General features: G+C 42.0%; 1 long non-coding RNA gene across 1 annotated transcript; it reads right to left on the bottom strand.

Annotated features, from left to right (window-relative positions):
• Positions 1–1,153: 1,153 nt before the first annotated feature.
• Positions 1,154–25,821, bottom strand: LOC306916130. The gene is made up of 3 exons (XR_013788929.1): positions 25,705–25,821; positions 23,336–23,395; positions 1,154–1,226 (listed from the first exon to the last, which is right to left on the bottom strand). It is a non-coding gene; the product is annotated as an uncharacterized lncRNA (long non-coding RNA).
• Between the last annotated feature and the right edge of the window lie 1,963 nt (positions 25,822–27,784).

Here is a 27,784-nt window from a genome sequence, read left to right as displayed (position 1 = left end):
AATCAAAATTCCACAATCTACAAACTCTACACCCATTAGCTGTGGTGGTATTAAGAGTGGTAGTGGTAGTAGCAGTCTATTCCTGATCACATCACAGATTATAGAGCCTACCTCTGCCCCCCCCACCCCCACCCCACCCCTGTTTCAGTTTCATTTCTCTTTTTCCCCCTCTCGATTATGTCACTCTTTCTGTTTTCACACACACACACACACACACACACACACACACACACACACACACACACACACACACACACACACACACACACACACACACACACACACACACACACACACACACACACACACACACACACACACACACACACACACACACACGTTTCTATATACTATACAATAAAGAGAGGTTTGGGTTGTGTAGATACAGTACATCATGGCAAAGGAGACATATCTTTGCAGTATCTTCAGCTGTTGCTCCATGAGTTCCGACTCCAAGTCACGCTATTAGCACAAAAATGAATGCAAACATTTTATTATTTGAAATCCAGATCCACGTATCCAGTCTGGATTGTCTTCCTAATGTAGATTTTATTTTGATATATTAACTAACTAAAGTTTACTAACCAACTAGCTTAACTACAATGCAGTTTTGTGATATTCTATACTAATCTATAGCCTACTGTAATGACATATACAGTACTGTACTGCTTGGTTTGCATTCGTTTATGTTCTAAAAGAGTGACTTTGAGAGCTGTTTCACTGTTTCACTGTTCCAAGTCAATTATTGTGTATTTCTGGAATATCAATTTCCTAACGTCCTCTTGACCAACGAGGACCACACATACACACAGCTACAAATTGAACATTTTTGTGTTTGTCTTTGCAGAAGGTTTCAAACAAAGTGAGATTTTCTGGATCTCCTGTGTTCTCCGTGAAACTCCTACAAGACAGAGAGAGAGAGGTACTGCACGCACGCACGCACGCACGCACGCACGCACGCACGCAGACACTTATATTTACATATAAGTGTCTGCGTTGGTGACAAAAAGGTCCTAATGGGAGGAGTTTTGAAGGTTTATGAGAAGTTGATTGAACAGATGTTGGCTCAGAGTGCTGGAGGCCAGAGTAGGGCCGGGGACTCGCCTCGCGGCTCGGGCCAGGAGCACACAGCTGATGAGGGACTGCGTTACGTGCTGGGGGAGGTCAAAGGTCTGCTGGAGCACAAATACCACGAGTCCACCGACTTAAACGAACAGCTACTGAATCTACAGAACATAAAGGTACGGTACAGACAGACAGACAGACAGACAGACAGACAGACAGACAGACAGACAGACAGACAGACAGACAGACAGACAGACAGACAGACAGACAGACAGACAGACAGACAAAACAGACAGACAGACAGTCAGAGTAACCGTCTCTCTCTCTCTGTCAGACTAACAATACAGTGATCCAGAACAAGGCACTGCGTGAGTTTCCCTGGCTGTATCACAAAGCCAGCTCATTGGTTCAGCCGAGACCACCTCAGGCGCGCCGCAGACGGCAGGCCCTCAGGACCAAAACTCTGAAACTCAAATGAGCTTGATTTACTAACATTTTCTTAGCCTACGTAGTAACATCGCATTAATTTTGTTGTTGTTTAGTACGTATACAAAATGGTGTGCAGTTTACAACTTTGTACTATTTATTAATATAGTCATATTTATGAATACTTGTTGATTTAACAATGTCTCCTTATAAGTTAGTATATTTAATTCATTCATTGTTTAATAAATTAATATTGTCATACAAATGTACATAGATGGACTTTATGTACATTTGTCTGTAATTTATTTGAAGGCCATTTGACTGCACCGTTTTCACAGCAGACATTTTGAGTAACATTAACAACGTGAATAAATGTTTTTCATGTAGGTGTTGCTGTGTGTCAGCATGGACAGCGGTGGTTCTCAAACATGACTCTGAGAGCATTGTCTATACTCTCAGAGTTACAGACCTGTAAGGGTCCATTTGGTTCCTCCTAACTATCAATACTACTAGCTGGGGACGCCATGGAACCCACTCAAGGACCACTAGGGGTGCCCGCACCCCACTTTGAGAAACACTGCTGTAGAGTTAACCACTTTCAACCTGACCTCCCTATTTTGGGCATGTCATTAACTATATGTACACAATTTTCAAGAATAGCTCAAATAGAAGATCTACAAGCTCGTCACACATTGTAAGCTTGTAGATCAGATTTTTTTTCCATGGTTCATCATAGGACTAAGTATAAAAGGTGGGCTTAACAACTTGAACAATGGGAACGCGCTGTAAGCTTGTAGATCAGAGCAGAGCCGATTCCGCTCAGTATTAGTTTACCAAGTATAGATCGGGTTTTAGTGGTTAAGTATCTGACTTCATGCTAGCACGCAGAAACACCATGCAATTACCTTCAGCTGTGTCGATCTACTGTCAAAATGGCTGATGTTGAAAATTATCCCTTAAACAGGGGCAAAACTCCAAGTAAAAGTATGTTACTTCAGTGAAAGAATAGGTAAAAATACTTAATTAGTAAACTACAGGTACACTATTTCTTAACATGTTATTTATTTTCAAATGAGGGCTAGCTTGACAGCCCATTCACGCGTGCGTGCGTGCGTGCGTGCGTGCGTGCGTGCGTGCGTGCGTGCCGTGGCGTGTGTGTGTGTGCTTGTGTAAACTGTATTTATTGTTATATTTATTTAACTACACAATGGTACATTATCATTGTGATTGATTGATTATTGATTATTTATTTATTTATTTATATATTTATTTGATGTACCAAAATAATCAATGATTTTTAATAAAGATTCTGCTCTCATGACAAATGTGCCCTTTATATTCTCGATTCAAAGCTACAACCTGTAAGGTTGTATATGTCTTCTCCCGGCAGAGGGGTAACGATGTCCGAATTACTATAGAGAGTATATGCACATGCATCACTTTTCCACCGGGATTTTTGCCACTCAGTAGGCGTTCCTGGCTTCCCGCATATAACTACTGGGTATGAGTGCTGCACGATTAATCAAAAAAAGATCACAATCTAGATACACCTATGCGATCTCATTTCTAAATTTGAGCAAGAATCGTGCAGCACTAGTTCGCTGATCGGGGCCTCCGGTGACAAGCCTGCGTGGGGGCCTACTGAGTCCAAATCTTCCATGATCTCTGCTGGTAATTACAGTGTCTAATCAACAAAAACATAAAGGCAATACAATAGATTTATGTCCACATAAGATATACAATACAAGGAGACAAATATTTAGAAGGTGCATTACAAAATGTACAGCCAGCAAATGTTGGACAAATACCCGCACAAACCCTAGCTTCAGACACACACACGCACGCACGCACACACACATGGACACATACAGTACACACCCTGTCTTGAATGAGATGCAGGAGGCGACAAGTTTGGTAGCAAAAGTATCAAGATCAATATCAGCTGATAAAAAGGGCATCTCAGGTTAAGATATTCTCACACTGTTAACAAAACCAAGCTTCTCTATCATTTGATCGGGTTACATTTGAGACAGATCCTGACTGGATCGAGTAGCAGATGGTTGGATGAAAAGGGTGGGGGTGATGGGCGATTCGGTGTGTGTGCACGTGCATGCGTGCGTGCGTGTGTGCAATCAATGCATGCATGCGTGCGACGTGCGTGTATGAATAACTGCTCCAGCGTTACCTGACTCCTACAGTAGGAAGGAGGGGGACCTAAAGCCTAGTAGACCAAAGACTTACAATGAGATGAAATGGTTTTTAAGAACTCTGCAAAACAAAAGGCAAAAACTTTCCCTGAGTGGTTATTAAGACGAGTCATGCATGCCGTGTGGTATGGAACAGGAACAGGACTACATTCCTCCTGCAAATACAAGTTAGGAAAGTTTTGCTTCCTAAAAACGTTACGCAGAGCCAACACTTAATCTCTGTACATCTCAGACAAGCGAGAGAGCGAGTTCAAGAACAGGAAAACAGTTCTCAAATTCTTTAGCATTGTTTAGAACAACAGCTGACTGGGACACCTTTGTGTGTGTGTGTGTGTGCGCACACACGCGCACACACACACACACACACACACACACACACACACGGTTTACCGTTTCACCAGTGTTCGGGAAATTGTGTAAACTAACAGGAACATAAATAATGGCATGACGTGTAACATAATGCAACACAGCAACATTCAAAACATGCATATTATCATGGGAGTCAGAGACGATGCAACGTACAGTACAGCATTGGGTGTGTCTGAGATAGATCTGTGTCAGATGCACCAGGGGTTCTCAACCATGGGGGTCGCGACCCCTCAGGGGGTCGCCAAATTACTTTGGGGGGTCCCCAGATTATTTAAAAAGAAAAAGAAATTTGTTTTTTTTACTGAATGGCTGGAAAATGGAAATTAAGAGTTTACATAGTACATGCATATAAACTTTCCTTAATGATTATATCTGGTTTCAGTATTTATTTATGATGTATTTTCTCTATTATTAAGGTTATTGTATAGCGGCCAATTTGTATTGGGGGTGGGGAGGGGGCTGGGGTCGTGAAACATGGCCAAAGCATTTCCGGGGGTCCCCAGCCAAAAACATTGAGAACCCCTGAGATACACTACAGTACAGGTCACATTTTTCACGTATCACGCATGCTTCATCAATATAATATATATATTCTCATGACCATGTACCGTAAGCAATACAATTTAAGGACACAAATATTTACAAGGTATAAAAGTATACAGTTATAATATCTTGGACAAATACCCATACACCCCTCGAGGGTCTTCACCATATTTGGCGGCTGTCAATGATAGATAAAGAGATTCCACAGAATTTTGCAAGCCGTTAGCTGCTTTTATAGCATCCCAAGTTGTTGGTAGCCTCTTACAGCCAACCAATATACTGTACAAAATGGCTGATGTTGAAAATTATCCCTTAAACAGGGGCAAAACTCCAAGTAAAAGTATGTTACTTCAGTGAAAGAATAGGTAAAAATACTTAATTAGTAAACTACAGGTACACTATTTCTTAACATGTTATTTATTTTCAAATGAGGGCTAGCTTGACAGCCCATTCACGCGTGCGTGCGTGCGTGCGTGCGTGCGTGCGTGCGTGCGTGCGTGCGTGCGTGCGTGCGTGCGTGCGTGCGTGCCGTGGCGTGTGTGTGTGTGCTTGTGTAAACTGTATTTATTGTTATATTTATTTAACTACACAATGGTACATTATCATTGTGATTGATTGATTATTGATTATTTATTTATTTATTTATATATTTATTTGATGTACCAAAATAATCAATGATTTTTAATAAAGATTCTGCTCTCATGACAAATGTGCCCTTTATATTCTCGATTCAAAGCTACAACCTGTAAGGTTGTATATGTCTTCTCCCGACAGAGGGGTAACGATGTCCGAATTACTATAGAGAGTATATGCACATGCATCACTTTTCCACCGGGATTTTTGCCACTCAGTAGGCGTTCCTGGCTTCCCGCATATAACTACTGGGTATGAGTGCTGCACGATTAATCAAAAAAAGATCACAATCTAGATACACCTATGCGATCTCATTTCTAAATTTGAGCAAGAATCGTGCAGCACTAGTTCGCTGATCGGGGCCTCCGGTGACAAGCCTGCGTGGGGGCCTACTGAGTCCAAATCTTCCATGATCTCTGCTGGTAATTACAGTGTCTAATCAACAAAAACATAAAGGCAATACAATAGATTTATGTCCACATAAGATATACAATACAAGGAGACAAATATTTAGAAGGTGCATTACAAAATGTACAGCCAGCAAATGTTGGACAAATACCCGCACAAACCCTAGCTTCAGACACACACACGCACGCACGCACACACACATGGACACATACAGTACACACCCTGTCTTGAATGAGATGCAGGAGGCGACAAGTTTGGTAGCAAAAGTATCAAGATCAATATCAGCTGATAAAAAGGGCATCTCAGGTTAAGATATTCTCACACTGTTAACAAAACCAAGCTTCTCTATCATTTGATCGGGTTACATTTGAGACAGATCCTGACTGGATCGAGTAGCAGATGGTTGGATGAAAAGGGTGGGGGTGATGGGCGATTCGGTGTGTGTGCACGTGCATGCGTGCGTGCGTGTGTGCAATCAATGCATGCATGCGTGCGACGTGCGTGTATGAATAACTGCTCCAGCGTTACCTGACTCCTACAGTAGGAAGGAGGGGGACCTAAAGCCTAGTAGACCAAAGACTTACAATGAGATGAAATGGTTTTTAAGAACTCTGCAAAACAAAAGGCAAAAACTTTCCCTGAGTGGTTATTAAGACGAGTCATGCATGCCGTGTGGTATGGAACAGGAACAGGACTACATTCCTCCTGCAAATACAAGTTAGGAAAGTTTTGCTTCCTAAAAACGTTACGCAGAGCCAACACTTAATCTCTGTACATCTCAGACAAGCGAGAGAGCGAGTTCAAGAACAGGAAAACAGTTCTCAAATTCTTTAGCATTGTTTAGAACAACAGCTGACTGGGACACCTTTGTGTGTGTGTGTGTGTGTGTGTGTGCGCACACACGCGCACACACACACACACACACACACACACACACACACACACACACACACGGTTTACCGTTTCACCAGTGTTCGGGAAATTGTGTAAACTAACAGGAACATAAATAATGGCATGACGTGTAACATAATGCAACACAGCAACATTCAAAACATGCATATTATCATGGGAGTCAGAGACGATGCAACGTACAGTACAGCATTGGGTGTGTCTGAGATAGATCTGTGTCAGATGCACCAGGGGTTCTCAACCATGGGGGTCGCGACCCCTCAGGGGGTCGCCAAATTACTTTGGGGGGTCCCCAGATTATTTAAAAAGAAAAAGAAATTTGTTTTTTTTACTGAATGGCTGGAAAATGGAAATTAAGAGTTTACATAGTACATGCATATAAACTTTCCTTAATGATTATTTTCCTGGTTTCAGTATTTATTTATGATGTATTTTCTCTATTATTAAGGTTATTGTATAGCGGCCAATTTGTATTGGGGGTGGGGAGGGGGCTGGGGTCGTGAAACATGGCCAAAGCATTTCCGGGGGTCCCCAGCCAAAAACATTGAGAACCCCTGAGATACACTACAGTACAGGTCACATTTTTCACGTATCACGCATGCTTCATCAATATAATATATATATTCTCATGACCATGTACCGTAAGCAATACAATTTAAGGACACAAATATTTACAAGGTATAAAAGTATACAGTTATAATATCTTGGACAAATACCCATACACCCCTCGAGGGTCTTCACCATATTTGGCGGCTGTCAATGATAGATAAAGAGATTCCACAGAATTTTGCAAGCCGTTAGCTGCTTTTATAGCATCCCAAGTTGTTGGTAGCCTCTTACAGCCAACCAATATACTGTACATGTCCTAGGCTGCGCGCGCGCACGCACACACACACACACACACACACACACACACACACACACACACACACACACACACACACACACACACACACACACACACACACACACACACACACACACACACACACACACACACACACACACACACACACACACACACACACACACACACACACACACACACACACACACACACACACAAACTGTATGTATAATCCAGGTCAGCTATACAGGTCAAACAGCTTTTTTTTTTAGCATCATCAAACCCACTCAACTCCTCCACTATGACTGAAATGTAGGGCAGGGGATTTCTAACTTTATACATACCATGGACCCCCAAATAGCTATAGTATAGCCTCTCTGGCTGTGGCTCCATATAGCGAAATAGCTTGATTATAACAATCATCATTATCATCATCATATAGCTAATAATCATCATCACTGGTTCCCAATGTTTTTCAAATTGGCTTCATTGTGGCATTGTAATTTGTTATATTGTAATAGTTGTGCAGGCTATACCTTCATAAAACACGTCAGGTTTTGGCCAATAAATCTCAAACCATACGTTATACAAACAAAAATCAGTGGCTCCCAAACGTTTTCATGTCAAGGACCCCCAAATTGACACCAATTATCCCACAGATTTGCTAGGGACCCCCCATAAGAGATTATTACGGCTCTAGCTACGGCTCTAGCAGTGATTCTCAACCAGTTTAATTTCAAGGGCCACCAGTTTGACATGCATTTTAGTCTACAGACCCCCATTTAATGGCATTTCTATCTCTGGGACCCCAATTTACATTGTAAAATTAATGTTAATTTAGTAACGGGTCCATTTGGTTCCATGTGTACACTCTCAGAGTTACAGACTCACAGGGGTCCATTTGGTTTCAAACTATAATTTAGCTGGGGACCCCCTGGAACTCCCTCAAGGACCCCTGGGGGTCCCCGGACCCCACTTTGGGAACCACTGCAATAAATGATTATGATACAACTCCCCATATAGGTCTAGCCCATTACCGGCTAACTATATTTTGTCATTTGGGGTTTTCTTAATAGAAAACACTATTTGCTAAAACTCACATTTTGTACAGTTTGCAGGAGGGGCCCGTTTGACCAAAAATGTCACAAATCATGAATGTGGAAAAGTTCTACTACACATTTGCATCACACAAGGAGGAGCCTCTAAACAACCCAGAGCCACCCGGTGCCACACATGCTACATGTCCCTGTTTGTTTGCAGAAAGGTGATTTATTTCACCCCCCACTAAAGGTGAACATCTGGTCTTTGACAATGACAGGATCACATGACAGGTTTTCATCCTCCATACCGCCTGTATTTGCCTTCACAAAATTGTGGGCAGATGCCATTTCTCCCAAAATGCCCTATATCATGAGTGCAACATCCAATCATCGCCAAATTGGAATAGCTTTCACTTCTGCCCACAGGAGCTGCCTCAGATAACTATTATTTTTTTATTTATTTTTTCAGAAAGGAATGCATAGCCCTATGATAATGTACTGCACTTACATCATCTTGGGAACAAGGAAGTGAAATGCCCTGAAGCAGCAATTCCAATGCAATGTCTCAACGTGAATAGTTCAGAAGTTATGTACTGTACAGTATATGTAATTGTTCACACGCACAAACAGTGTGTGTATATGGTACATAAGAGTGTTAATCTCAACACACTGTAATAAAAAACCACACTTAAATATATCTACCAGATTGACACTTCTTAAGTATGATATTAGGGCGATTTTCTACAGCAGCTCCATCGAAAGTGGCCTGACAGGCTACGTCGCGGCTTTGTGTGGGAATTCCACTTCCCGCAAACAGAAAAAACCTAGGCCCAGTGCATTGTGGGTGATGGGCTGCCCTCCCTCCAGGAATTGGATGAGAGGTGTTGCGTGGTGAAAGCTCAACGTATCATCAAGGATAATTACCAACCCAGCCACAATCTGTTAACACTATTACTGCGACAACGGCCTGGCAAGCTCTACCTCTGTCTCAAATGCCTGAACACCCCATTTCTTTTCTTTTCTTATCACATGATTTTCTAATCCATTTTTTAGGTAATCCTGGGCGCTACTCTCCCTCTGCCAACCTGGGGATAGCCCTGAACTGAGCTCATGCTTCCTTCAATGCATGAGGAGTGAGCAGGCTGCTTCTTATCACCTGACAGGGGGTAGTTTTCCCGGGAGGACGTAGCGCGTGGAAGGAACACAACAGGTTATTCCAACCAGTTCCTTTACCCTCCATCAGGTCCAGGGCCTGGGAGACAGTATTCTTCTCTCCAAAATGTAATCTCGGCACCACTGGAAAAAGTTCTCTGTGATTTTCAGAGAATTAAACAATGTTTGATTGATTGATTGATTGATTGATTGATTGCTTACTTGAACACGTTTGAGAAACACTGGAATAGAGGGTATGCGCATGCTTAAAGTGAAGTGGCAAATCGAGTGGCAAAGCAACATGCAAAGTGAGTTTAACATTGTTTAATGACGTTTACTGCAATCAGATATGACTTTTCTGTTTGTTTTTTGCCACTCAGTAGGCATTCCTGCATAACTTCCTGGTTTGGTGAAGATGTCACGTGCATACTCTCTATACAAGACTGAGTGATCGCTGGATGCAGTGTGTGCCTTGACACCCGAGCAGTGCAGGACAACTCCCACTCTCTTGGCACCATTGGCAGACTTTGAATGTACAGTATTCTATGTTAATGATTGATTGCACTGAATAGACCGACAATAGGAAACATGCTGCTGAATGGGACTGTGAGGGGGACTTTCCATTGAAAACCTTCACAAACTAGGACATCGTAAACCACCATGACCATCTGAAGACAATCTTGACCTGGTTAACTTCCCCCTGAACGCGCACGCGCACACACACACACACACACACACACACACACACACACACACACACACACACACACACACACACACACACACACACACACACACACACACACACACACACACACACACACACAGAGATAGAGAGAGAGACAGAGAGGAGAAAGGAAAGAGGTGTTACCTGAGTGTCTCCGTCAGGTATAAATAGAGAGGATAAGAGAAACCCAGACATAGAGAGGACCGAAATCAAGACAGAGGAACAACGTACGTCAGTCAGTCAGTCAGTCAGTCAGTTAACCAGTTAGTTAGTTAGTTAACAAGTCAGTCAGTTAATAATTCATTCATTCATTCAGTCATTCAGTCATTCATTCAGCATGTCCAGGCTATGTTATGGGTTGGTGATTGTCCTCCTGTGCTGCGGGGGGCAGCAGAGCAGAGCATCAGAGTGTCAATGTAAATGTCCGCCAAGGGAGAACACAACGCTCTGTGTTGATCTGCGGCAACTCAACAGACTGGTCCGCAACATCAGTTTGGAGAGAGTGAGTACGCGCCGCGCGCGCACACACACACACACACACGCGCGCGCACGCACGCGCACACACACACGGCCGTTGACTGTTGTTTGACTGGTTTTTCCAGCCGTTTATATATTATTAAAACTAGTCCTTACCCGTTGTGAGATATTGCCCCCCCCCCCCATAAATATTGTTTACCGTTCATTTGAACTTGTATAATATGTTTGTGTTTTTTTAGTTTGTTTGCTGTTTGCAGTAATTGTAAGCCATAGCGTTGCGTGAGTGGGGAGACACCACACACACACACACACACACACACACACACACACACACACACAGTCTCGCTATAGTGCACGTAAACTATACGCTCTCGCAAACATATCGGATTTATCCCCCAAAAAGCATGTTTTTGCAATAAACGTTGTAAAATTCCGCATTTGCGGCACCCCCTATGGATGCAAATGGAATTGCTTTGGGCTCTCCGTTGATTAAATCACCCTCGACATGTGAATGAAATTTGGGGTGGATTGGATTGTGTACCGAATTTTGTGAGATTTGCACAAAAGCTGTAGGTGGAAGAGCAAAAAGTGTGTTTTGAAGAAAAGTCAAAATGATGGAAAATCTATTTTCTGAGAGAAAAATACTTAATTTTGTGGATGGGAATATTTAATTGACTAATAAATTCGTTATTAATTTATACTTTCTTAAATTGGAAAAAGGGCTTCGTTAAGACCTCCATATTATTATGGTCAATGCCTGTGTGAAAAGTGGGAGCGATTGGTTGCAGGCAGTGAGGAGTTACGACAGTGTTTCTGACACACATTGCGACATTGAATTAATTATAGTATGATGATGATATAGTATGATGATGATTGCGAACGCAGTGATTGCGAACGCAGTGAGCATTTACTATGAGACCCAGCAGATCCTGTCTGTGTGTCTGTGTGTCACACTGTAACACCACCCGCCCACCACCAGAGGGCGCAGCTGTATCACACACAAAAACACACACACATGCGCACACACGCACGCACGCACGCACGCACGCACTCACACACACAAAACTTAACTTAAAAAAAAACGTAACTTAAAAAAAAAAAAAACTTAAAAAGGAAAAACTTAAAAAGAACTTAACTTAAAAAAAACTTAACTTAAAAAAAACTTAACTTAAAAAAAAAAAAACTTAAAAAGGAAAAACTTTAAAAGGAAAAACTTTAAAAGGAAAAACTTAAAAAAAACTTAACTTAAAAAAAACGTAACTTAAAAAAAACCTTAAAAAATTACGTAATTTATTCTAATTGTTGTTTTTGCAATTTACGAGCTGCGTTCGCTTCCCGCGTTCGCGCGTCTTACTTGTGATATGATGACATGATGAAGATATGATGATATGATATGATATGATATATGATATGATGATGACATTGATATGCATGTCTTCCCTCCCTTTATGTATTATATCATAACCAATTAGAGTGTGTGTGTGTGTGTGCGTGTGCGTGTGCGTGTGCGTGTGCGTGCGACGTGCGTGCGTGCCTGCGTGCGTGCCTGCGTGCCTGCGTGCGTGCCTGCGTGCGTGCGTGCGTGCCTGCGTGCGTTTGTGCGTGCCTGCATGCGTTTCAGAACACCTCTGATAACAGTAGGTTCCTGCTGCCCCTAAAGTCGTTTGATGAAATCAGAAAAGATCCTCAGGTAAGAGGTTACAGACTCATTGATTGTTTTCATGGTTACCGTTTACTATCTGGCTGTGAACACAGACGATTTGACTGGTGACTATTTACGGACCCTTTACTCACTGTTTACAGACTGTACTGATTTGTGTCTGTCTGTCTGTCTGTCTGTCTGTCTGTCTGTCTGTCTGTCTGTCCCTCCAGCTCCATGGCTGTGTAGTCACCAGGATTCTGGACTTCTATCAGTCTCTCTTCAAACACAGACTTGGTTCTGCTGCCAAGCATGACCATCTCACCAACTTCCTCCTAAGTATCAAACGTTGCATCCGCCCATTCCGCCGTGTAAGGCTGACCTTTTGATTTACAATAACACTAGTTTAAAACTTTAAACACTTAAACCCGCTAGACTTAGTAAACTGGACTTGAATTGGCTGTGGACTTGGACCGCTTGTATCCTCTACACCAGTGGTGCAGATGAACACCTCAAAAAGGACAAGAAAAAAAGACCATAATGGCATCAAACAAACAAATCATACTATAAAAACTGGTCACATATTGGCCAAATTTGTCAAATAATATAAGAAAGATACAAGTTCACAACGCTTCGCAATGCGACGCGATGTGGGCTTTTAGATTTGCTACTTTTGCGCTCCCCTAGAATATGGATGCTAGGGTTCAAGTCATTCAATTAAGCACTAAACAGTAAAATTATTTGAAATTACACAATGATAATTATAAAATAGATATACTTAGGTAATACACGTCATTAATGCATACTGTTATATTACTCAGAAATTACAAGTTAGTAACAGGTTACTATATGTATTATATGACTTGTTTATATTTACAATTAGTGAATTTGATGGTTTGTCATTGAAAAGGTTACTATAACAATATATGAATGTAACTTCACTCAAACATAATGGTCTGTCTGTCTGTCTGTCTGTCTCTCAGAAAAAGAAGGTGTGTGATGCGCTACGGTCAGCATCTATGAATGAGTCCTTCACCCAGAACCTGTCTGACTTATCTGCCAGAAAACTGAGTCTACTGCAAATACACACATTGGACACAGCTACACAACAGGTACGCGCGCCCGCCCGCCCGCCCACCCACCCACCCACCCACCCACACACACACACACACACACACACACACACACACACACACACACACACACACACACACACACACACACACACACACACACACACACACACACACACACACACACACACACACACACACACACACACACACACACACACACACACACAGCCACACGGCCGCTTCGAAGGCTCCCGGCGCCCAAAGCGGGGATTAATATAATATCGTTTGTATTTTAGGCAGGGCCTGAAATACAAATAAGAACATTTTCATTTATCAAAATAAACTAGTGTGATAACATAGTACACGTTGGCTTCATTGTTGGTGTAGCACTACTAGCTGGGGCAAAACCTTAGAGTATATATAAATAGAGACGGCACCGGATTTCTCCTCTCATCCACTTGCATTAAGTAGCTCAAAAGCGCATGAGGCGATTTCACTCCTCCTTCCGGCTAGGAACAGAGTGCAATCTGGGAAGAATTGGGCCAAATCGTGAACGTGCTGTGCCGTTGACTATCATTGCACGCGTTCACGTATGAAAGAGCGTTCACGTGTCATCATGAACGTGCGCAATGATAGTCAACGGACCAGAATTGGCCCAGCGCTGCAATACCAAATTCGGCCACTATGTCCATTTCTCCTCAGGGTTTCCTCCGGGTGCCGTCTCTATTCATATATACTCTAAGGGCAAAACCCACCGGCCGCCACTGATACTGTACATTTACAATCCTGACCAGTCAATCAGGTATACAATATTTTGTCACTCACTCGTACAGGTACAAGCATCAAAATATTAGTTGGGACGAAAGAAAGGTAAAAAAAAACAAGAATTGATTCAAATCAATTAATTACCAGCTGATTACAATCTTCAGAATTGTGCTATTATCTGAAATGTATATATCTGTGTCTGTTTATGTGTGTGTGTAAACCAGCGGCGTCAACTTTGGGAGTGCCTGAGGGCTTGGACACCCACTGAAAAAATTATAAGCCAAATAGCACCCACTGAGATTAAGGCTGAAGATCCCCTCCCCCTGGTCATGTTGTCACGTAGGCACACACCTTTACGGTGTTCACAGAACAGGTATTCAAATGCTAATACGGTGGCTTTGTTCCAGTGACCGCACGGTTCATTCACCACTCCGTCTCCTGCAGCAACACAACACTAACACAGTCAGCGGAGAGGCTGCTGTCTGTGTACCGTCGGCCCGTCTGTAAAGAGCCATGACTTGAGACTTGACAAACAGAGCCATCTCAGCCAAAATATCCCAAAACAATGTCCGGGGAACAGAACTGTTCCTTTTCCTCAGACTACTTTTACTGTAATTAAAAGGTAAGATGCAGTGGCTGTAATTGGGTCAAGGATCTTGCTTTCGTGAGCAATGGTGTACGAGATTGGTAATAAATTGGTCAAATCATGACATTGTTAGACCATCTGGGTGAAATAAATAAATAAATCTGCGTCGTCGTCGTCCCACCTAGCTAAAGGTAAAATCCACCCACCGCTTATGGCTGAAACAATTGAATTATTTACTGTGGATCATGCTGAAATGTTGAAACAAGATGCAGAAACAATTTAATGTGTTCGTTAATTGTTGTGAACTGAAAGCGCGCAACCCTGTATTTATTAGCCAAGTGTAAATTATAAAGTACCAAAAACATGTTTTTTTCCCCCGCTGGGGGGGGGGGGGGGGGGGGGGGGGGGGGGCACCCACTGCCGTTATAGGAACCTGCCGCCCCTGGTGTAAACAACAACAGGATTTGTCCAGGTGCGTGTAGCCTAGTACAAAATGGTCATTAGAGGAAATGGAGGTTATTTGGAATGTGTTGTCTGTAGCTTGATTTAACAGACCGAAAACAAATTAGAGGGAACATTGCCGCGGACCACCGCACCAACCTCCGCAGGGACCCCCCTTATATTCAATCAATTCAATTGAAGAATTGATTCAATATGAATAATAACCAGCAGCTTCCGTATAGATGTGTGTTTAATATAAGGGGGGTCCCTGCAGAGGTTGGTGCGGTGGTCCGCGGCAATGTTCCCTCTAATTTGTTTTCGGTCTGAGTAAACACTCAAACCTCCTGAGCAGACATCAGCAACTGCTGAGCAAACAGACATCACCTTGACACCAACTAGCCCAGCATGAGAGAATGCGAAGTGAGCGCCCCACACTTCACACAGGTGTGATTTGTTTTTGTTTTGCCAAATGGATTTTGGGAGTGAATCAATGAATAGTTAGATAAGGCAACAAGTTACAACATTTTTTTGGGTAATATCAAGGTGGTAGGCTAGCAATTTTAGGAGCCTTTTCAGGCTGTGACCCGCCAAAGTAATCATATTTGAAGTGGGGACCCCCCCCACCCAGACAAGCAACAGAATGGTTCCACAGATAAATGTTGTGAAATAGCAGATGTCCAAGGTCGTTGTGAACTTGTGGATTGGCTATTTGCACATTATTGTTGCCTCTGTCTTATATAATAATAGGGCTGTCAATCGATTCAAATATGTAATCGCGATTAATCACATGATTGTCCATAGTGAATTGCAAATTAATCTCATATTTTTATCCGTTCTAAATATACCTTAAATCAGTGGTTGTCAAGATTTGTCATATCAAGGCCCATTATTTATTCTGCATTTGAGCCACGGACCACCATTTGATGACATTTAGCCTTCCAGACCCAAACTAAAGAACTGTATTGATGTTGGTACCATTAGGAGAGATAACAGGCCAATGTTGATCAAATTAATTTTGCTACATTCTGCAATTGTGTAGAAGTAATGCAGATGTTTAACAATTTTTCAACTGTTGAGTGTGAAATTGAAGCAAAAGGACCCACTTGGTTGAATTGTACTCGCAAGAGTTAAAGATCTCTAAGGGTTCATTTGGTTACCAAGTGTCCATGTAGCTGGGGACCACCTGGTGGTCCCCAGACCACAGGTTCAGAACCACTGCTTTAGTGCTTTTCAAAATAGTCTTATCAACATGGGAGAATGTTTTTTGTGTCGCAAATGCCATGGAAGAGGGCAGAAATTCTCAAAGCATAAACTCCACACACACGCTGCGCGAGACGAGACCCCTCCGCTCCGCCTGCCTCTCTGTCCTGCAAGCCATAGCTGCAAGCACGCACACACACAGGCTGTCAACATTAGCTTTAGCAGGCATTAGCATGGTGCAAAAGTAACTGCTGTGTTTGTCTCCCGAAACTGTTCAGTTCAGCCTGCATGAACAGCGCTCGAGCGCTCGGTTTCTGCCCCCTCAATGTAGTAACTCTTCTATGAGTTGGCTCTGGGTCAAACCGAAATGGCTGTGAATGTGCATGGCAATGGAATTGGCCAATGCGAACTCTATACTCGTAATACTTTGGCACAAACCAACTATTGGCGAAGAACAATATTGATGTAACTAAGAGTTTCGATGAGTTAGCTATATTTTATATACAGAGATTTAGAAGGAATATGCGAAATCGTGAGGCGACAATTCCTCCTCCTCCTCCGCTGTTTCTCTTCTCCTGAGGAGAGATCACAGTGGGCGGTGGCTTCCAGGCGTGTGTGTGTGTGTGAGTGTGTGTGTGTGTGTGTGTGTGTGTGTGTGTGCGTGCGTGTGTGTGTCTGAGCCAATGGCGCGAGGGGAGGTAGTGTTGCCAGGTCCGCGAATTATAAGCGAGTTGGAGTGTGTGTAAGTAGTGTGTTGAAAGGTGTTTTTTGTGGGCTTTTGAAATATGCAGACTTGGCAACACTCAGCAAGAAGTACTCGGCAGTATGGTTGCCAGTGTTGCCAACTGTCGTGACAGAAATAAGCTAAGCAGCCTCCACGTTAGGCTGGAAATATGCAGGCAGGAAATATGCAGACTTGGCAACACTCAGCAAGAAGTACTCGGCAGTATGGTTGCCAGTGTTGCCAACTGTCGTGACAGAAATAAGCTAAGCAGCCTCCACGTTAGGCTGGATGGAAATATATGCAGACTTGGCTGGAAATATGCAGACTTGGCAACACTCAGCAGAATGATCTACGGTCGACTAGCAGTGTTGCAACCAGTGTTGCAAGTTTCCCATCCTAATATAGACCTGCCGATACTTCGTATCAGCTGGTAAAAAAAGAAGAAGAATACTGGATGTAATGAAGCAGCAGGCATGCACAATACAGTGTCTTTAGCAACAGTGTCAAACTGATACACATTTAATGTGCAAGAAGCAATGGAATGCGGTCGCCTACATACATCAGAATCACTTGTCCAACACGTCTATGTCACATGACATCTGTAACTCTCTCTTGCTCTGTTGTATGATTGGGTCAATGGACGTGTGTGCGTGTGTGTGCGTGTGTGTGTGTGTGTGTGTGTGTGTGTGTGTGTGTGTGTGTGTGTGCGTGTGTGTGTAAAGCTAAAGGACACTGGTGTCCAGAACAAGGCTTTGTCAGAACTGGAAAATCTGGAGTTGTACATTGAGGGACGGAGCTTCAGACGCTGGGAACGCAAACGCCACTAGATACAGTCTGAGTGTTGATATTTAAAAAATACAGCTGTATTTGGTCAGCTGTATTTGGTCGAACATTTTTTTGTTCATTTATTTTTGTGCAAAAGCCTGTTAAATGTTTCATCTAAATCTAAAATGTTTTTCATAGTAAAATTATATATCTTTATCTATGCTGTTCTGGGGTGAATCTGTATAAGGTTATGATGATGATACTTCTGTATTTTGTATATACAGATGGGTGACACATTAAAGGAGAAACCAACACAAAGTGTGTTAGTATAAGGTGTAAGAACAAAAGAAGAATTTAGTAGCAACCTTTTGGTGAAATACCTTCCTTAGGCAACTATTGAATAGATGCCTGAATAGATTTGTTTGCGACTGCTCCACCAAAGCACCCGTCGTTGAACCTTGATCAGGTGTGCAAACGACTTTGTTTACTTTCCCACTTCAGAATTATGTTCAAGAATGACTCATCTGACCATCTCACTTCTTTCCTTTTTGCACCGCTGAACTCTCAAATGTGCATTTGTCTTTCTCACGAGGAGTTTTACGCACTGCAACTCTACATGTCTATGTATAGTTGACGATCTGATCAGTGGCGTGCACAGATATACACTAGGGGGTGCTAGAGCACCCCTGCCCTTCCCTCTGGACAGCAATGTGGACCATGGTGACATTGATCAATTCTTGATAAAAAGCTTCTAATATATTATTTAGGCCCTAAAATCTATAAATCTCACACGCGGTTCCACACGCTGCACAAGGTGCCCTTTTTTTCACTTGAGCACCTGCCCATCTAAATGTCTGTGCACGCCACTGGATCTGATGGACTGTTCTTGTTGACACACTCTGATCACCATGTCCTGCATTGACAGTCTCAGTCAGCTGTGGACAAGTCGCTCCTCTGTTTTTCCTTACATATCACATTAATGCATCAGCATCGCGGTCATCAAAGGCGTTCTCTCAACCCCAAATTTCAGGCCCCAATTTAATAATGTCACTTTAGTCACTGTTCCTATTAAAACACTGGTCAGCCGAGCAGTCTGTGAATGCAAACTTGTGCCTTCCGTACCCTGATAACAAACCCTCTTTTATTATCACTTGGATATTTTCTCTTGCCATCTTGATTCAAGATCAAGGTCAATTGCTTAATCGTATCATGCAGTATAGGCTAGGCCTGTATGGAAGCATAGGCATTTATAATGTTTCTCCACTCATTTATTTTCCTTTAATTTGTCACAGTTTGTGTGTGTTACAGTTAATAACAATGTTATAGTTAATATTAATATTTAATTTGTCACAGTTAATGTTAAAGTTACAGTAAATAACAATGTTATAGTAAATGGTGGGATTTGGTGGTGGGAGAAAATGGCGTGTGGCGGGGTACATGGAAATCAATGTGGGTCTGTTCATGGAAGTACTGTATAATGGGGCAGTGCATGGTGGAAAAAGTACTGTACTGTTTTACTTAAGTAAAGGTATCAATACTGCAATATAGAAATACTCTGTTACAAGTAAAAGTCCGGAATTCAAAATGTACTTAAGTAAAAGTACAAACGTATTGGCATCAAAATGTACTTAAGAGTACCAAAAGTTAGAAAGTACTCATTATGCAGAATGTCCCATTTCAAATGTATAAAAATCTTTTGAAAATAGCAGATCTACAAGCTCACATTGTGAGCTTGTAGAACGGCTATTATTTTCAATTAATATACGTATACTCAGTATTTATCCATTAAATTGTGCACTAAATAACAAAGAAAGAAATAATGATTGTTACAGGACACTCAATTGTTCACTATGTTGGAAAAATGTTGATGCCCCCATGTGCATGATTGGCTTTTGGTTGAGGAATTTAGTGTCCAGTTTAGCACAAGACACCTGTTGTATTGTATAAGATATGGGAGAGGTTCTTGGAGTTCATTAAACATGAGGACATTGAAGAAGCTTTAGATGAATGATAGGTTGAATCACCTGCTGAGTTAGAGTAAGGAACAGTAATGGGGTGCTTGGTTAGACCAGTCATTAGTCCTACAACTACAACCCATCTCAAACCCTCACCCTAAACCTAACCTCCCACGGGGCAGCACACCTAAACCTAACCTTAACCCATGTCTAACCAATGACTAGTCTAAACTAAGTATGCACCCCACAGTAATGTGGACATGTGTATGTGTGTATGTTTGTTTAATTCTCTGTAGCATGTGTGTGTATAAAAGTATACATGATTTTTTTCTGCTTTTGTCTTTGTTTTCTGTATTCATGGCCCTATTGATAATTATTTCTATAAAGATTTTATTTCAATATTTGCACTGCCATTTGTGTGTATGGGGGGGAAATATGTGAATAATTGTTGTATTTGTCAAATTAAAGAAAAAAAGAAAGAAAATTAATAAACATGTTAAAAAATAAGGAATATGGTTGTACGCATCTGCCAACCAGACTCATACATAGTGAAGACTTTGAAGAAGTTTCTCTCACTCTTTTTGTGAATGTTGTGTTCCCCATCTCTTTTTTTTGTGAATTATGCGAGGCTTTTTTTTGTATTATAGGTATATGAAATAAAACTGATTTGACTTGACTTTGTAAAGCGTTGTTGTTCTTGTTCTGCTGTGTGTCTATTAGCAAGTTCATTAAGAGTAAGTAAAAACGGATTCAAAGCTACACATTCTAAAACATACATGGGCAACTGGCGGCCCAGGGACCACATGCAAATCAATTAACATCAAACCAAAACAAAAACTGCAATGCTAAAACATTACAGCACAATGCTATTCAGTTTTTGTTGACACCAACAGTAGCAACAGAAGGGATGTGTCCATGTACAATTCATCAGGGAACTAACTAAAGTCCATTGGCTTTGCTTCATTGGTTGTTAGATAGATGGCTTTAAACTTAAAACATACTCGTGAACAAACGTCATAAAGTCACTCCTATATGCAGAAAGTTGGATTACTCAAAGAGAAAGTAAATATTATTCCACATTAACATACTCAACAAATAATTTGTTCCAATGTTTTTTTGTCTCTTACAAATAAGAACCCAAAATTGGATGGATGTTGAAAAAAGTCAAATTATGCAATTATTACACCATCTGTGCAGACTTGTTTTGCAAGGTATCCATGGAAACAATTAACAAACATGAAGGAATAAAGCACCGAAGTCCTGACGTCACTCGCTCATTCCCTGGTTCGTGGAAGTTTTTCTCTATGGAGAATAACATGGGGTCATCTTAAAATCGTCTCATATAAGCATTGTGGTTCAAAGATAAACAAACCATCTCTGCGATATTGTCGGGGAGGTGTCTATCGTTTATGACAGTCAGTCCCTCATATTGATACAGTCTGTTTCTAGCAAAAATGTAACTAATTCAGCAGCAGTAATATTAGCGTTTTCTCACAGTCAGTTGATTCTTCATATCCATATGAGTGTTCTTATATGAGGCTATCTAAAATCCCCCTATGGGGATTTCAATGCAAATAAAAAGTACATGAACCCGTGGACCTAGTGCCCTCTACCGATATTGACGTCAGACTTCTGTGCTCTATTGTTTCCTTTATAAGAAAATAGAAAGAGTTAGCTACCGGAGCGTCGAAGAGTATGACTGACTGACTGACTGACTGACAGACAGACAGACAGACAGACAGACAGACAGACAGACAGACAGACAGACAGACAGACAGACAGACAGACAGACAGACAGACAGACAGACAGACAGACAGACAGACAGACAGACAGACAGACAGACAGACAGACAGACAGACAGACAGACAGACAGACAGAAATCTGGTATTTGGTATTTGTCCCAAAGGTTTCATATACCAAATGAATGCAAAAGATTGAAATATTGCTGCCATTTGTTTTAAACGTTTATCCAGCAAATACACAATTCTTATGGTTTTATAAGATAGATTGTTCCACTCTTGCAATGTAAACGTACGTGTTCTCATGCCAATAAATCCCCCTTTGAATTGAACCCCCCACACACACAATCGTGATATCACTTCCTGTCATGTCACTTCAGGTAAATGGCTGACAGTCTGGTTTTACCGTAAGTCCCTCCCCCTACCACATACTGAGTAGAGGCCTGTCCATTAACCACACGCACACACACACACACACACACACACACACACAGTGTGTGTCACTGCCAAGAAAGTGCTGTCTCCATCCCTATACAGTATGTAGCATTATTAACCATCCCTGCAGTTTGAGGGGGGTTTACACATGGGTATTCACCTTTTCACACGCACGCACGCACGCACACCTTTGAGAATACATGTTGTGCCAGTTAAAACTATCAAAATTATATAATTTTTTTCAAAATATGATCTTTTTTTCCCCCCTCATAATTTTTTACTTTATATTGACTAATTAACAATTTGACACCGTTGTGAGTCAGACAAAGTATAGTGATAGTTCAATGAATCTGAAAAGTAATCAATAGAATAATCACAGAAAATAATCGATAGTTGCAGCCTTATTCTGATACTGTACAGTAAGTTACAGTAGCATGAATTTTACTATACTGTAGCTACTTGAGAAAAATGAATACACTACAACGGAGAATGCACAGTACTACAAGAAGCCAAACCGGAAGTTCACAAGGTCAATGCCCCTGATTTTCTGTGAAATATAGGCCTACAGTATTTCTCTGGGTCAAAGAATCCAGTCATCAGAACGTCACTTGTGTTTTGTAAATTTTTCTGTTACAACTTCACAGGTTTTCCTTTAAAAAAGAAAGGGTTTCCGTCGATGCGTCGAGTGTAAAATGCTAATAGAGCATTTGGATGGGGATCCGCTGGAACTACCTCAAGGAGCCCTGGGGGTCCCCGGACCCAACTTTGAGAACCACTATTGGACAGTATTTATGGTCAAAACTTTTACCGACATGATTACATATTATAACGTGCATGCCATCCATCAGTGCCTGGTTTGTTCTCTTTTACACAATGTACATTGTAAACAACCCCAATTTGAAAATAGTCAATCTCCAAGCTCACAACGTGTTGCATTGTGGCACATTGTGAGTATGTAGATCAGCAAAAAAAAAAAGGAAAAAAAAGTTTGAAATTTTTGGAACAATATTGAAAAATGTTAATACAAAGGTTTGAGAACCACTAGTACTGCTGTACAAGATAATACAAGATACAGTACTGGTACAGTACAAGTTATGTAGGTAACACTTTCACTAACATACCCAACCTCCCGGCTGCCCCAGAACACCTGTATGCCACTCATCTGTTTAGAACTTTAATGAAAGCAAGGCTGCCAAGGCATCTTACCTTTCCTTTGACACGAGACCGACACACGTTGTCTTCTCTTTTCAAGGACGTGTGGGCCAGCTGGAAGACAAAACCAGCAGTACCAGTAAGTATCATGCTCAATATGGGCATGCACTCCATAATTGGTCATAAAAGGGACTACTATAATTATACTATAGTATGCTATAGGCTACTGATCAAGAATCTCCATATATGGGCAATAAATTACTTAAAGGGATATTTATTTCCCCTCCTATATTAGCCTCGGTCCCAGGCTCACTTAACTGCGAAAAAGAAGAGCCTGGTCACAACCTAAGGTAGAGAAGCTATCGAAAGGCGGGACTTCCGCCGTGTAACTCCCCCCCCGGAAGTTAACGTTTTTTGACCAATCGCAGCGTTGTGTTCCCGAAAATGTATTCCCGCTGAAATGATCATTGGGTGGGGACTAGTAAACACAGCCGCACCGCGTGACGTAGTTATCTTACACGCAACACTTCCGCCACTTCCGCTGATAGTCTTTTCAGCGTAGGTCTTGCCCAGGGTGCTCCTATATACAGTACAGGTTTAATGTTTGTTTTTAGTTTAGTTTGTTTTAAAAAACGCCATTGACAATGAAGGGAAAACTTCAACGTCATATTGTCCCTCATTACGTCATATTGTCTCTTTATTGTTAATGGCATTTAATGTTTGTGTTGACACCGTTTGTTTTATATCACCATTACATCACCTAATCAACATGAGTTAGACTTTAATATATTAGCCCCCTCACTTCACACGGGTGTGATTTTTTGGTTAAAACTAATACCTAAAGCTATATTCTGATGTTCAATAAACAATAATGTTCAATTTACGCTTTGAGCCGAACGACAAATCATACTACACTGTCTCACAATGTTTAGAGATTTATGCTGCGACACACAGACATCGTCACCACAAAACAACGAAGCGAAAGTGCACATCCCCGTCCGTGGTAACGACATGGATTTGATTCAAGTTTTTCAAAATGAGAAATTTCTAAAATCTGCAATCTACAGTACAAGCTCACAACATGTCCAATTGTGAACAATTGGGACACCAGGTTTAAAGTGGTTACATTTTGGGACATATCAGTTACATAATTGCCAACACCAATGTCGTTAAATAATGGCCAATAGTTCTCTAATGGAAATCAGCAGAAAATCTATCTTGCATGTGGCCTTCTGTGTCTTTATTTCCATCTCTGTTCTCATTTGTGGACACTGTGCGCGTGTGTGCGTGCATGCATGTGTGCACACGTCGCTGTTCTGGCGACGTAGTATGGTGTGTGCAAGAGAGAGTATGTGTTTGAGTGCAAGTCATGAAACAACATTTTCACTTGCGAGGACCAGGACCAAAATTGTCATGTCACTGACAATATTTATTTCTCAAGCGACTATACATGTGGGGACAATTGGCCCCCTCACACGTATAGTACAGTATGGGCACACAGTACACACACACAACACAACACAGTCTATCTAACCACTCAGAGAAGAGAGTGAAGACAGTGAACAGATATAGTATAGATATAAATGATGCAAATGTGATTGGTTAACCGCATACCACATGGGGAACAAACCAGCTGTCCTTTATCGGTCCAGAATGATGAGCTGTTGGAGACCTCGTGTCACACACCTGTCAACTAGATCAGTGGTACTCAACCTTTTCAGGCCGTGACTGCCGTGACGAAATAATCATAATTATTAGATCAGTGCTTCTCAAATTGGTGTGCGTGTGGTGTGTACCCGGTGTACGTGAGTTTATTTTGCTGCCATGTTTAATGTTCAAACACTGACATGCGTTGCGTGAACCTGCTGCTCTGTAAGCATAAAGAGTTCTGTTAAACCAAATCAATAAATCAAATTAAAAAAGAAAGTTGTTGAACCACTCGACAGACAGAGTGTGTGTCAGGCCCTTCCTACAGGGCGACGAAGCAGCCGCTTCGGGCGCCATGGGGGGGGGGGGGGGTGTGCGCCAAAAAAAAACTCTGTCTGCCCAGTGTCCCCCCAGTGCCTCCCCAGTGCCTCCCCAATGTCTGCCCAGGGCTTCCCTAGTGACTCCCCAGTGTCTCGCCAGTGCCCAGTGTCCCCCCAGTGACTCCACAGTGTTCCCCCCAGTGCCTCCCCAATGTCTGCCCAGGGCCTCCCTAGTGACTCCCCAGTGCCTCCCCACTGTCTCGCCAGTGCCCAGTGCGCCCCCAGTGCCTCCCCAGTGTATCCCCAATGTCTGCCCAGGGGGGTGGGCGCCGCGAAAACTCCTGCTTGGGGCACCAGATTGCTCAGGACCAGGGTGTGTGTGGGTGCGTGTGCGTGTGACTCATAGTTTCATTGCATTTAAACAGTCAGCAATATCCATACACACGCTTTACATACCAGGGAAGGAGGTGCTGTGGCATTTCCATGAACCTGAATGTCACTTCCTGTTGCACGCAGGAAGTTGTATGTGGGCGCTCTCTCGCTCTCTCTCTCTCTGACTCACATGTGCTGCATCTGAAAAGAAAACATCATTACAAACAGAAACTAGACACGTATAGAAACCCCATGACTGTCTGCATTAGAGACACAATTAAAATCACAATACGACTATCGTTCTTTAACATTCAAAGGTCATGACAGGGGGTTATTTCCTTCTAAAAAGGAGGGCTCACTACTCTTGTTGAATACTGCGTACACATTTTATTCATTTATATATTGATTAATTTACATTTTAGTTCAAGACCCAAAAGAGAAATGACCTGGGACCTAAACTAGTGAAAATAGCAGATATACAAGCTCAACGCATAGCTTTGCGGATACGTTCCAGCTTGCAGCTTTAACCATGTTAAACACTGGTGTCCCAATTTGGCAAAAATAGCAGATCTAAAAGCTCTTGAGCCTGGGCCATGGCTCAGTGGTTCAGGCACCTTGGCTGGCAACCCAATCTGGCAGTGTGCCGCGGGCTCGACTCCCGATGGCCTTTACTGCATGTCTTCCCCCCATCTATCTCCCCATTTCCTGTCAGCCTACTGTCTGTACCTCCATAAAAAATATAAAATAAAAGCGAAAGCCACAACAAAAAAAACACTTAGTTGACAGGAGGGGTCCTAGTCAACTAAGTAGGCCTATATATTATACACAGGGTTCATTTGTGACTACCGGTACTTATACTGTAGGTAACAGCAGAAAAATGTAACTGTGGTAAGGTTCACAAATAAATATTTGTGCCTTCAAAATGATTAGAAGGTTTTAATGTATATGGCTACATTAAAGGGATAAGACTCGTATCATCATGCCACTGGAAAAATATCCAATGTTATGTGTATATGCAATGTTAATGCAATGTTTATTTTTTTATTGGAAATCAATTAACATAGTGTTTTACATCATTGGACATGATAGGCAGTAGTGCGGTCTACACTGCTACTGTAGTGTCCAAGTGTGGTCCAATACATAAGTAAGTTGGGGGTCCGACATGAAAGGATTTGAGCAGGAACCACTTGCACTGGTTAAATAGGCCTACAGAACTGTGCATGCCCCTGCCTCTCATGGTGTGGTGTTAGTAAACGGTTTCCTCCGAGGTGGTGGAAAGCCTGGTGAGGCGAGGTTAAGTATCGCCCGCCGAAAGAGTCGGCGGTATAATTTGCAGTAAGCCAATTCAAATAAATACAAAAATAAAAATAGCAGCCAGGCCTAATATATACTTTATTCACGTTATTGTGCCCATTCATAAATATGAACCTCAGTAGCTAGAACCTCGAAGCACGCAACTTGACGCAAGACAAAGGTAATGTAAACGGAAGCTCTTTGTTCATAAAGCATTAGCATGTAGGCAGCAGGCTACAATATGTGTAGTGTACTTACACTGTACTGTAGGCTACTGTTCACCAGTGTAAATTGTTCATGGAACTTGTTTGTTGGAGGTTAAATTTTCATGTCGCCGACGCAACAGTTCCGTGTTGGAACTTGGAATGCAGGCAGCGGTGATGAACTTGCGTTATTCATCAGCAGCACCTGTGAACAGTCACATGATGGACTCTGGTGCCATCTACTGGTATCTAGTTAACATTACACACGATACAGAACACTGCTGCTTTACCCTTCTAGACAGACAGACAGACAGACAGACAGACAGACAGACAGACAGACAGACAGACAGGCAGGCAGGCAGACAGACAGACAGACAGACAGACAGACAGACAGACAGACAGACAGACAGATAGGCAGACAGACATTCACATACCTAGCGGTCCTAGCCTAATACTAATTTTTTCCATCAGAAGAGAAAACTAAAACCGGATATAGGATATAAGTGAAATTGGAAGTGATGACAAAGCAGATAACACTGAAATTTGAACTACCGGTATGTGAAATCAAAGGCTTTTAGTCAGACAAAATTTTATTTTATTCATAAAAAACATTTTAAATCAAACAAACACACATCAGTGCAAGTACTCTACTACAACAAAAATAACAA

The sequence above is a fragment of the Electrona antarctica genome (assembly GCF_951216825.1).
Source record: "Electrona antarctica genome assembly, chromosome: 23".
NCBI classification, from domain to species: Eukaryota; Metazoa; Chordata; class Actinopteri; order Myctophiformes; family Myctophidae; genus Electrona; species Electrona antarctica.
Note: the sequence above shows the minus strand (reverse complement) of the source record. Positions and strands in the feature narration are given on the sequence as shown.